This window comes from Phoenix dactylifera, chromosome 8 (assembly GCF_009389715.1).
Source record: "Phoenix dactylifera cultivar Barhee BC4 chromosome 8, palm_55x_up_171113_PBpolish2nd_filt_p, whole genome shotgun sequence".
Taxonomy (NCBI): Eukaryota; Viridiplantae; Streptophyta; class Magnoliopsida; order Arecales; family Arecaceae; genus Phoenix; species Phoenix dactylifera.
The window spans coordinates 21,685,722-21,697,939 of NC_052399.1; positions in this window are offsets into that span (position 1 = coordinate 21,685,722).

The following is a 12,218-nucleotide window of genomic DNA, read 5'->3' on the forward strand; positions in this document are numbered from 1 at the left end:
AAAATGGGAGGTCCAGCCTCGCCTTAATGTGCTAAATTCAATGCTTGATCAAAGCATTGACCTACTTCAATAAGATAAGTGCAATCTGGACGTGATCTCTATAATTTATAGGAAGAGCTTCGGAGATCAAAAACTTCAACAAGCTGTTGAGGCAGCCCTTTTAATCAATGCTTGTGGGCCATTATACAATTGATTAGGTTCCTTGTACACATGGCACATCAGGTTATTTTATTTCAGATCAGTTGAAGAAGTAGTCATTAACTTATTCTATAGGAGTAAGCTCAACTAAACATAGAATATAGTTTTGAACTTGACAATGCTTGGAAAAAGTATTACAAGTTTAGCATAAAGTACAACCCATTGACCTTATTAGGTGCTGCTTGCATGCACCCAGGACTCATCACAAGGTCCTGTATGAATTCAGAGACATTTACAAACAATAGCATGAAAAGCAGACAAGTTTGCAGCAGCTGCCCAACTTTGGGCTGAACTGAACTTGGCGCGAGTTCCATAGGACAGAGGGCACTACATAAGGTGAAGTTGGAAGTTTCTGCTTAAATCTTGGTGCTCTCCCTTTCTTCAGTGTCCAGAATTTTTCAGGTGCAATTTTTGAGAACTTAAAGATTGGACGCCTGGGTTCTTTTCTCCTATCTTAACAAAAAAAGAAGGAACGGAAGGCATTGGTTTACTCAAAGATCCTAGCCTTCTATGCATGGTTCGAAAATAAAGTTGGATAAAAGGGTGGAGCTATGATGATAAAGACATGACTTTATAGCTAGGTCATTTTATATCCGAGTAATCACTGACTACTTCTTACCTAAAGCCTTTAGATCCATCTATATATTTGTTCTGTGGTTCTTTTATGCCATTTCATTAGCTTAATTGGGGATCCAATGACTTTGTCAAGTTGTTGTTCTTACTAATCTAGAATAATTAGAGCCATTTGGCTGTGCCAGTTCCCATTGGAAGAGTCCATGAAGAAAAGCCCTGCTTGTCCACACCGCCAATTGCTGTAGATGGTATTAAACCCAAGTCAACATGATCAATTAATTTGTGGGCAGCCATCAGGCCATATTCATACACCACTATCAATTTGATCGACGTGACAGGTCATTGCAAACCAGATTCCAATCCACAGATCGATCAGTTTATTTATTATACATGTTTCTCAATTTAAGCCACCAATCATTAATTATACTAAGTTTAAACAGTCATGGATTGACACCGACAGGCAGGAAGACTATAGAAAATAGGCCTGCCGAGTCCTTTTTTTTTCACCCGAAAAATTTTAGTAATCATTGGATTGTGGTTTATTGCAGTGTTTTAAAAATTGGACTGGACTACTCTGTTGAACCGGTTGAACTATCAAACCTTCTAGTATATGTTTCTGAAGACCTATAATGGATTTGGAATAATAATCATTATATTTTTTTTTATTTTTATGAGAAAAACAGAAAATTAAATTATCATCTTATTATGGCCTTGATTTTTTTTGTTTTGTTTTGCGAAAGAGAGAAAATTATGTCCTTCACATTATTTTGTTTTATTTTATATATGAGTTCCAAGATATTTTCTGTCTAGCTTAGGAAGTTTATAATATCTCTTATAAACTCCTCTGAGAAACGGTTCTTAGAAACTTCAACTAATAAAAAACCTGAGAAAAAGATGGATTCCTAAGGTCTATCAATCAAACTCTTGCATGTCCCACAACCCTGCACTTTCCAAGCAAAACCCTGCCAATAGAAGACAAGGAATGAAGTGATGCCTTTCAAGCATCAAACACCGAAAGGGTTCAACTACTTGTCACTATTTTTTTCTTCAGAGGCTCAGGAAATTAAAGTCTACTCGTTTCTCCAAGTCGATCCCCCTCTTGGGGCCGGTTTGACAAAATCGTTGAAAGCTCGGCCTCACATGGTACGATAAGTTTTAATAGAACAGTTTAGAAACGACGTCTCCGCGGACTCGCTGACTCCTTCCGCCTGTTATGGTTTCTCCCTCTACTCTCTTTTGTTTAATTTAACTTGTTTAATTTACTGACGATAGGTAGTTGGGGGCGACCTTCTCTAATACATGCATTGACTAATTATTTATCTTATTAAACCGTGCCCCTCAAGCAACAACCATGGATCTTAGCATTGCTCTTCTCTAAATATTTTCCAACTCCATGGCTACACGTATTAGCATGATCTCATACGTATTATATTTTAGCATGGTTTTAACTCTCTATTTTATTTGTAGCAACGGCATCAATTCTACGGGATTAGATTTGATATGATATTCATTGATGGAGATAGAAGAGATTGGATGGGATTGCAGATGGTAAGCTTTTATTAATCGATTCATCTTGTCGGCATAGATCAGTTATGAGATGCATCAATGTACATCTCACATCAATGTATTATACATCTCATGTATTTAAATGCATGTCTATTTATATATACACCTTATAATATAGTGATGTTGCTTTACCGAACATGATAAGTGTTGGACCTACTCTGGTCCCTGCCTCTAAGTATTGTCATACAAGAGAACTATCATGTAAGATAATTTATTGATCTATCTACGCTTGATTGATGAGCTGATGAGATTCCATCCAGCTGTTAAGAGTTTCCAGCCAATCCGGTTGGTAGTCTAGGTGAAACCAACATCAAGTGTATCTTTGCTTGTATAGGAGTAGAGAGTGGGAGGAGACCGAGGTGTACGTGCGTAAGCGTGACACTTGTGTGATGCCAAGTCTTTTTCTTTTCTTTTCTTTTTTGGAAAAAAAAGGATTTCGATGTGCGCGTGCGACAGTTATCCAACCACCAGATCTACGCTCCAAACTTGATGGTCAAACGGTCTCCTAGGACATCTAATCACTACCCTACATTTCCGACAAATAGGTAGCTTGGATAGGGGTTTTTTATATTTCCTAATGTACCAATGTTATTAGGACAATTAAAATGTGTTTATCCTTCCAAGGCTTTATTTCCTGCACCTGCAACTTCCAAGAACTCAAACAAAAATAAAATGCTTGCTCAACTCTAGTGCTACTTGCACATATTTACTTACCATGGTCTAAGAGAGCTGCACTTACCAAATTAGGGCCCTAATAGGAATTGGCTAATAGAAAGGAGCAACATCGATATCCTCCATTGTTGCTGGTGGTCCAAACCGAGAACGATTGGCACTGCGGTGTGAACGGGGTTCCGTCTGAGTTGTCTTGGTTGGTGTTGGTTGCGCTCCACCTTCCACCAAGAAACCTGCAAACAAGCCTTGCACCACCACCAGGGTGGTGATGGCCCTCCGACGGTCAAGTCAGAGGAGATTGGAGGAGGAGGAGAGGTGATAATCGCAAGTAAGAGAGTGCTCTGGGAGATATTGCTCACCTCCCCCCCTTTCTCCCCCCAGCCGCATATATACCTGGCTGGGGGGTCTCTCAGGGGGGGTTCGTTATCGTGGGGCACGATGGTGTGGCCACTGACATGGCCGTTATAGGGCGTCGTGGAGCAGCACCGGGTACGGCCACGTCAGGGCATAGTGGGGCTCCGCTTTGTACGGCTGATGCAGGAGATCGTGGAGCAGCATCGGATACAGCCGTTGCAGGGAGTAGTGGAGCAGGAGGCCGCGGCGTGCCTCTGGGGAATAGCCTGTCGTTATCAAGAGATCTCCGACTCGGGGTCAGAGCGCTGGATCAAGGGGCAGCCGACTCGGGGTCGGGCTGCGGAGCCGAGGATATCCGACTCGGGGTCGGATTGCTGGATCAAAGGGCAGCCGACTCGGGATCGGGCTGCGGAGCCGAGGACGTCCGACTTGGGGTCGGAGCGCTGGATCAAAGGGCAGCTGACTCGGGGTCGGGCTGCGGAGCCGAGGACGTCCGACTTGGGGTCGGAGCGCTGGATCAAAGGGCAGCCGACTCGGGGTCGGGCTGCGGAGCCGAGGACGTCCGACTCGGGGTCGGATTGCTGGATCAAAGGGCAGCCGTAGTCTTCCTGGGCGCGCGTGCCGGTCACGTGGGGCATGGCGGCTTATTTCCCCCGTAACAGTAGCCCCCCACTTCCGAGCCTGGAACCAGAAGGGGAACAGGTGAAGGGAGTGATGTTTCGGGATTGCCGCCGTTCCTCGGAGAGGCGCGCGCGCTTCGAGCTCCCCGCCCTTTTTATGGCGTATGGCGGTTATTGCTGACCTGGCAGTCTGAGGATTTCGGCGGACATCCTTCCTTAATGGTGTCGATTCGCCTTTGGGGCGCGAGCGACCCTTCGGCAGCCAGGCGTCCTCTGGCGTCATCGAGGCGTCACTTGCCTTTCCGCCTATTTAATCGGGGGCCTTTCCCCGTCCGTCTTCTTCTTTACAGATATTTTCAAGTTTCCCCTTTGCGCAGCTGTTGCTGCCGTCGGACTGTTCACTTGTTTCTCCTTTGGCGCTCTCGGAGCCGTTCTTACCTCTTTTCCGGTGAGTTTTCCCCATTCTTCTACTTAGGGCTCTCCATACTTTCCCCTCTTATACTAGTGTACTCCAGTCGCTCCGGTCTTTCCCCCCTTCCTGTCCCCGTCCTGACCGTAGGTTTATTGGCCATTAGGAATGGGCGAAGTGAGAGCAGACCAAATTAAGTCGGAGCTGGTCGCCACAGACTTAGGCAGACTCGTGGCTCGGTACCACCTTCCCGAGGCCTGCAACGCCACGCTCCCGGGGCCTGAGGAGAGGATGTCCCATCCTCCTCCAGGGAAGATCGCCATCAATGAGGGCATTCTCCAGGCCGGGTTCCGCTTTCCCCCTTCGGACTTGGTCATGCAGGTGCTACGGGGTTTAAGAGTGGCACCGACGCAACTGGTGCCGAACTCGTGGCGGGCCCTGACGGTCTTCCAGGTTCTCTGCCGTATGCACGAGATCCCCGCCACCCTGAATGTTTTTTGGGAGTTCTACAGCCTGAGCGGCCACCCCCAGGACAAAGGGTGGTGGTGCTTCGCAGCGCGGCGAGGATGCGGCCTTGTCAAGGAGGCTCCTACTTCCATTCACAAATGGAAGGAGCGCTTCTTTTTTGTTGATGCAGATCCCTCTTGGGAAATCAGGGCGACCTGGGAGACCCCGATGAAGTCTCCGATCGGCCTATCGAGACTGTCAAGGGAGGAGTCCGATGGCTTGGCCGCCTTGAAGGGGTTGGTTGCCGAGGGCCAGCTCCCCCCGGTGGCCCGCCTTATTTCCGAGGATACTTTGGTGAATGTCGGTCTGAGCTCGGTCCCCACCGACCGTGAGTCCGCCACCGATTCTTTCTTGACTTTTTCCCTTCTTTCGTCCCGTTCTTTCCTTTGGTTTCTCCGTCTCCGACTATCCCGTCCTTTTTGCAGAGATCGACGACGTCATGCGGTCGGTGAAGACAAAGGCTGTTGGTAGGGCGTCCCTGCTGGAAGCAGCCCAGAGGAGGAAACGAGCTCTTCCGAGCGGGGCCCCACCGGCGAAGAAGTCCCGTAAGGAGGTGCCTCCGACGCCGTCCGACGAGTCCGGGCCCACCGATCAGGGAGACGTCGTGGGCACGGACCGGCAGCTGACGCTGTATCAGCCCTCCGGTGGTAAGATTGCCGCTACTCCGGAGGTATCATCCGAGCCTGCCCGAGACGGACGGGTCGGACGTGATCGGTCCCCGACCCGGCCTTCGACTCGGTCGGCTCCTGATGACTCGAGGAGGGACGCGCCGAGGCCCCGACCGAGCGGGACCCTATCAATTCCTGGGGTGACCCCCGCCCCGGCGCGATCGGCCGGACTCTTCCCCAGGCGATGGATAGGGGTAAGGCTGCAGAACCACCGTCCGGCTCTGGGGAGAAATCGGGGTCTGCCTTTACTACCGATGGCGCCCGAAATCTCATCGAAACAGTGCTGCTGGAGAAGGACCGTCGGCGGGTCCGGGAGTTGGAGGTCTCTGACGTTGGGGCTGCCAGCTGTGTCTGTCTCATGTCGGTGAGTGTTCTTCTGGCCGCTTTTCACCATTTATTGGCTCTGTTGTTCTCCGCCTGACTCCCTTATTTTTCCTATTTCTTAGCTCGCCCAGTACATGATCCGTCTGGAGGAGTGCTACAAGGAACAGGCGGGGCTTCTGGCGAAGGCCGAGGACCGGCTGAAAGCAGTGGAAAAGGGAGGCCAGGCTATGGCAGGCAGGACGACCGGGGACTTCGAGGCGAGGCTCCGGGAGGCCGAAGAGCGGGCACTCGGCTTTGCTGCCCTCGAGAAGCAACTGTTGGAGGCTCAGGAGCAGCTCAAGGTTGCCTCGGGTCTCGAGGGCGAGGTCAAGAAGGCGGATGAGCGGGCCGAGAAGCAGTCCCGGAAGGCTGCCGACTACCGGGAGAGGTGGGAGAAGGCCCAGCGGTCAGCCGACAACGCCCGCAACCGAACCCGGTCTCTTGAAGCTAAGCTGGGCGAATTGGAGTCGGCCTTGGAGAAGTCCCGTGCGAGCGATCAGGAGCTTCATTCGCGCCTGACGGAGGCTGAGGCTGCTCGCATTGCTGCCGAAGCGAAGCACAAGGAGGCTCGGGCTGAGCTACTGAGGGTCTCCACCGAGGCGGAAGGCCGGATTGTGGCGAAGGTCTTGGAGGCGAAAGCCCAGATTATGGAGCAGGCAGAGGCGGCGCTGGCCGAGAGGAGTGCGGAAATCGGGCGTCAGGCGGTAGAGGCTTATCGCCAGTCCGCCGAGTTCGCTCATGATATGTCGGAGGCAGTACAGACCTATCGTCAGTCCGACGAGTTTGTCCGTGACGCGTCGGACGCGGGGGCCGAAGCTTTTGTCTTAGGCTTCGAGGAGGGCCTGGCAAGGGTGTCGGCTAAGTACCCCGAAGTTGACCTGAGCGAGATCTCCCTTCTCGACTCCTCTCCGGCGCCATTGCCTGTTGGTTCTCCTGCTGCTTCCCTACCTCCTGCGGACGAGCCCGACGTTCCCGACCCGGGAGTTCCTCCAAGCTGACCTCTTGTACCTTTCGCTGTCTTCTTTTTTTTTTTGTATACCGGCGTTTTGCCAAATTGTATGGGCCTCGGCCCTGAAACAATGAAAATTAATGCAAGTTGAATGTTTCTTCATCTCGCCTTCGTCCTTCTTTTTCTTTTAACTCTCGGTAGCGTCTTGCTGACTCCTGGCTCCCGAAATTCTTCCGGCGCTAGGCCAGGCATCCGAGGGTTAGGTCTCAGAAAATTCTTCCGACGCTAAGCCGGGCATCCGAGGGTTAGGCCTCAGGAAACTCTTCCGGCGCTAAGCCAGGCATCCGAGGGTTGGGCCTCAGGAAATTCTTCCGGCGCTAAGCCGGGCATCCGAGGGTTAGGCCTCAGGAAATTCCACTCGTTGGTCGACCAAGGCTGGCGCATGCCGAGGCAACTGGTCGGGGCTTCAGGCTAGTCTGCTCCCGGGATGGTCATCGGGTTAGCCTGGCATCCGAGGGCCGAGCCTCGGGACCTTCCACTCGTTGGTCGGCCAAGGCTGGCGCGAGCCGAGGCGACCGGTCGGGGCTTCAGGCTAGTCTGCTCCCGAGATGATCGTCGGGTTAGCCTGGCATCCGAGGGCCGTCAAGCCTCAGGAAATTCCGCTCGTTGGTCGGCCAAGGCTGGCGCAAGCCGAGGCGACCGGTCGGGGCTTCAGGCTAGTCTGCTCCCGGGATGATCGTCGGGTTAGCCTGGCATCCGAGGGTTGTCAAGCCTCAGGAAATTCCGCTCGTTGGTCGGCCAAGGCTGGCGCAAGCCGAGGCGACCGGTCGGGGCTTCAGGCTAGTCTGCTCCCGGGATGATCGTCGGGTTAGCCTGGCATCCGAGGGTTGTCAAGCCTCAGGAAATTCCGCTCGTTGGTCGGCCAAGGCTGGCGCAAGCCGAGGCGACCGGTCGGGGCTTCAGGCTAGTCTGCTCCCGGGATGATCGTCGGGTTAGCCTGGCATCCGAGGGCCGAGCCTCGGGACATTCCGCTCGTTGGTCGGCCAAGGCTGGCGCAAGCCGAGGCGACCGGTCGGGGCTTCCGGCTAGTCTGCTCCCGGGATGATCATCGGGCTAGCCAGGCATCCGAGGGCCGAGCCTCGGGACATTCCACTCGTTGGTCGGCCAAGGCTGGCGCAAGCCGAGGCGACCGGTCGGGGCTTCCGGCTAGTCTGCTCCCGGGATGATCATCGGGCTAGCCAGGCATCCGAGGGCCGAGCCTCGGGACATTCCACTCGTTGGTCGGCCAAGGCCGGCGCAAGCCGAGGCGACCGGTCGGGGCTTCCGGCTAGTCTGCTCCCGGGATGATCATCGGGCTAGCCTGGCATCCGAGGGCCGAGCCTCGGGATATTCCGCTCGTTGGTCGGCCAAGGCTGGCGCAAGCCGAGGCGACCGGTCGGGGCTTCCGGCTAGTCTGCTCCCGGGATGATCATCGGGCTAGCCAGGCATCCGAGGGCCGAGCCTCGGGACATTCCACTCGTTGGTCGGCCAAGGCTGGCGCAAGCCGAGGCGACCGGTCGGGGCTTCCGGCTAGTCTGCTCCCGAGATGATCATCGGGCTAGCCAGGCATCCGAGGGCCGAGCCTCGGGACATTCCACTCGTTGGTCGGCCAAGGCTGGCGCAAGCCGAGGCGACCGGTCGGGGCTTCCGGCTAGTCTGCTCCCGGGATGATCATCGGGCTAGCCAGACATCCGAGGGCCGAGCCTCGAGAAATTCCGCTCGCTGGTCGTGCGCTTGTCGCTCGCTGCCCGACGGGATTTCTCCGTGGCCAGCCGCGATCATGTTTCTCCTTTTCTCTAAGCGTTGCCTGGGGGAACACGAGAAGGGCATTAAACGCTAATTAATGCGTTACCTGGGAAATCGGATCGCCAGCTGCTGCTTGCGAGGAGTGTTAGTTGAGCGGCCGCGATACGCGGGTTCTTCGAGGAGGATACGGCCTGGGCGCGAGCGGAGATATGTGGACCTAGGGGTACATGACACCCGGATTGTCCTGCACAAAAAATGCGGTTTAAGGAGAATGACGCTTAGGAAATCGCGGGGAGATACGCCTCGGGAGCCGGAACGGCTCCGGTTTCAATGCGCCTGCATTTATTGGAGCCACCCGCATCGGAACGACCAGGGGGCCGCAGTTTGGCTATAAATACAGGTGCAGGTACGATGGAGTTTGCCAAGCCGGAGCTGTTCAGGTTGCCATGGATCGCGGACCTCCTCCTTGGCATATGACTGAGAGACTCCTGTTGAAGGAAAGGGGAGACGCTCCCCTTGCGACTTCAGCCAACTAGCCGTTTCATCTGGGATCAACAAGGAGGGTCTTCCCGGCGGAACTCCGCTCTAGGCGTTTCATCCGGGATCACATCTCCCCTCCTTGAAGTTCAGCCTCCCGATCGAGCTCTGCACCAGACGCTCAGTCCGGGACCGCGCCTCCGTATGCTCTTCCCCCTCGAATTCCTTCTCTTTCCTACCACTGGGGAGGATGGGAATATCCTTTGGAGGCGGCGTTCCCCTGGGGGCAGCGGGAGCTTCTTCTGCGGCGGCTCTTCGTCTTTTTGGTGAGGTGCTGGATGGCGCCTCCGGTTAGAAGCACCCACTTCCGGTGGGATTGCAGCTGCTTTGGGTTGAGGGTTTGGGATCCTCGGTCCTCAGCTCCACGGATTCTCCACCTCTTCTTTGCTTTCTTTACTCCCTAATTCCCCTCTGGGAATTTCTTGTAATCACACGAGCACGCCATTGTAACCAGAAATTATTGAAATAAAAAGTGTTGCACCTTTTCAAATTGTCTTTCTGGCCTTGTTGTTCTACTGGTAATACATCCGCAGGTTAGCGGAATTCCAGCCCCTTGGAATTTCTCGGCCATCTAGGGCTTCCAACTGGTAGGAGCCAGGTCGGTTTACCCAACGAACTTTATATGGGCCTTCCCAATTCGGCGCTAGCTTCCCACCTTCCGTAGGTTGAGATGCCTTAGCTCGCCTCAGCACCAGATCTCCAATTCTGAAAAGCTTCGGTCGGACTTTGGAGTTGTAATATCGGGCCACCCTCCGCTGATACATTGCCATCCGAACCTGCGCCATTTCCCTTGCTTCTTCCAAGAGATCCAGGTTCCCTCGGAGTTGCTCCGAGTTGGCCTCGGGTCGGTGTGCGGCTACCCGAGGTGAGGGAAGTCCGAGCTCTACGGGGACAACGGCTTCCGTGCCATAGGTTAGGCTGAAAGGCGTCTCCCCGGTAGGAGTCCGATGCGTGGTCCGATACGCCCAAAGGACATTCTCGAGTTCCTCGACCCAAGCTTGCCCCGTCCGTCCGATCCGCGCTTTGATACCTTGGAGGATTGTCCGATTTGTGACCTCGGCCTCGCCGTTGGTTTGGGGATGCGACACGGACGTGAACCGATGTTCGATCCCGAACTCCTCGCAGAAGTCTCGGAAATGCTTGTTATCAAACTGTCGACCGTTATCCGAGATGAGGACCCGAGGTACCCCAAATCGGACAATGATGTTCTTCTTTACGAACTTCCGGACTTGCGCCTCCGTGATGGTGGCCAGTGGCTCTGCCTCCACCCACTTGGTGAAGTAGTCGATGGCGACAATCAAAAATTTCCGCTGGGCCGAAGCGATGGGGAATGGTCCGAGGATATCCATTCCCCACTGTGCAAAGGGCCAGGGGGCAGTGATTGGCGCCAAGGGAACAGAGGGGACTCTCTGGATGTTGGCGTGGCGCTGGCAGGCGTCGCATTTCCGTACGTGATCCTTTGAGTCTTCCAATAAGGTCGGCCAATAGTAGCCTTGCCTCATGATCTTATGTGCCAGGGACCTAGCCCCCAGGTGCGATCCGCAGATGCCTTCGTGGACTTCGCTGAGGGCGTAAGCCGCTTCCGAAGGGCGGAGGCACCTTAAGAGGGGGGCGGTGAACGAGGTCCGATACAGCCTCCCTTCGTAGAGTACGTAGTGGGCGGACTTCATAACAAGTCGCCGAGCTTGATCTTCATCTTCGGGGAGGATCCCTTCGGCGAGGTAAGCTACAAGCGGGTCCATCCAAGATGGTTCCGGATCAATTGCCATTACCGCTTCAGCCTCGCCGATGCTCGGGGCATCTAGGGTCTCCAGGTATATCGCCCTTGACAAGTTGTGTGCCTCAGCGCCCACCAAGCGGGACAACCTGTCGGCCCTAGCATTTTCGCTCCTTGGGACCTGCTGAATGTCAATACTGCCGAGGTCGGGAATGAGTGCTTGCACCTTCCAGACGTAGCTCTGCATGGTCGGGCTCCGTGCCTCGAACTCCCCTCGAACCTGCCCGACCACCAGCTGGGAGTCGGTGAAGACCTTCAGACGCCGGATGCCGAGCTCCTTGGCGAGTTTGAGTCCCGTGACTAGGGCCTCGTACTCCGCCTCATTGTTGGTCACTGGAAATCCGAACCTCAAGGCATACTCGGCTATCACTCCATCGGGATTGGTAAGGACCAGCCCAGCCCCTCCACCTTCAGGGTTCGACGACCCGTCAATGTGGAGCGTCCAGATCGGGAGATCGAGGCTGGGTGTTTCCGGCGGCCTAGGTTCCGTCTCCTGCACAGTGCACTCAGCGAGAAAGTCCGCGAGCACCTGGGCCTTGATGGCGGGCCGGGGCTGGTAGCGGATGTCGAACTCACCAAGTTCTACTGCCCACTTCACCAGCCGTCCCGCATTCTCAGGATTGCTGAGGATCTGCCGCAGTGGTTGATCGGTCAAAAGGGTGACAGAATGAGCCTGGAAATAGGGGCGAAGCCTCCTGGTCGCAGTCAGCAGCGCGAAGGCGATCTTTTCAGCCTTCGTGTACCGCGTCTCGGCATCCCGGAGGACTCGGCTGGTGTAGTACACGGGCTTCTGAAGTTTTGCCTCTTCCCGAACCAGTACTGCGCTGACTGCGGTTGGGGAGACCGCCAGGTAAAGGTAGAGCATCTCCCCCTCTTGCGGCTTGGACAGCAGGGGAGGAGACGCCATGTACTCCTTGAGCTGGTCGAACGCCACTTGACATTCAGCCGTCCAGAGGAAGTCTTTCGGGCGCTTCAACACCTTGAAGAACGGTTGGCAGCGTTCGGCCGATTTTGCCACAAATCGTCCGAGCGCGGCGACCCTCCCAGCGAGCTCCTGAACCTCCTTCACTTTGGTCGGAGGGGACATATCTTGGATGGCCTTGATTTTGTCCGGGTTGGCCTCGATCCCCCGCTGGTTGACAATGAAGCCGAGGAACCTCCCGGCCGAAGCACCAAAGGCGCACTTCGCTGGGTTTAGCTTCATACGAAACTTCCGCAAGGTGGCGAAGGTCTCCTCCAG